A 1,225-nucleotide genomic window follows, 5' to 3' on the forward strand; every position below is an offset into this window, starting at 1 on the left:
CTCACTCCAGACAGTGCTCATACAGTCGATCATGTATATGCTAGATCTAAGCCTGGTTCTAATTGTTCATCACCGATTGAATACAAACCAAACCATCCTCCCAGTCATGTAGAACATGCCATGCTATTTTTGGTGCGGCTTGGGATTTCTGAAACATCTGATTCTATTTATTGGGATTACATTGTTAGTGAATGTCCCATTGGTTTTAGTGTAGATAGTTCACAAGGTAGATTTATCTGTGCTTGCAGTCAAAGTGTTTCAAGAGAGAATGTGATGTGTAATATAACTAGTCTAAACATTACACACAATGGTCTACTGTGGATTGGAACATATGATACCAGTACACCTTTCAATGCTAATGCAGCCAATCCTAATGTATGCATTGTCAATGAGGACTGTCTCCTCTATTGTTCTCCTAATCCTGTTACCTTCAAGTTGAATCACACTGATACTCAATGTGTGGATAATAGAGGACACAGAATGTGTGGATCATGTACAGATGGATACAGTCTATTAATGGGATCAAACAAGTGTCGACATTGTCATGATGATTACATGATGATAGCTTGGATTGCTCTGTTTGCAGTGATGGGTGTACTACTTGTGGTTCTACTGATTGCTCTCAATTTAACAGTATCAGTGGGTACACTCAATGGTCTATTGTTCTATGCTAACATTGTCAAGTTATACGAGCCAGTCTTTTCAAGGAAAGGAGCATTACCAGTCTTGAGTCAAGTCATATCATGGATTAACTTAGACTTTGGGTTTGAGATATGTTTCTACAATGGTATGGACAGTTATGCTAAACAATGGCTCCAGTTTGCTTTCCCTCTCTACCTGTGGATCATTATCATTATCATCATACAATTGTGTAGGAGATATGGTAAGATATCAAGACTGATGGGGTCTCATGCTGTTCCTGTTCTATCTACACTCTTCCTTCTCTCATATACTAAACTAGTACGTACTATTGTTATTGTACTACACAAGCGTGAGGTAACTGTTCACTGTACAGATGAGTCAGTGAGATCAGTTAGTTTATGGTATGAGGATCCTAATGTTGAATATGCTAAAGGGAAGCATGCTGGACTATTTGTATTTGCCCTATTGGTGTCTGTTTTCTTTGTCATACCATACACACTGTTCCTTTTACTTAATCGTTTTTTTGATATGTATCTTTCAAATTTCAAAATTTTCAGAAAATTTTGGAGTCGTTTTAAACCTA

Source organism: Amphimedon queenslandica, unplaced genomic scaffold (genome assembly GCF_000090795.2).
Source record: "Amphimedon queenslandica unplaced genomic scaffold, v1.1 AMPQUscaffold_13421, whole genome shotgun sequence".
Taxonomy (NCBI): Eukaryota; Metazoa; Porifera; class Demospongiae; order Haplosclerida; family Niphatidae; genus Amphimedon; species Amphimedon queenslandica.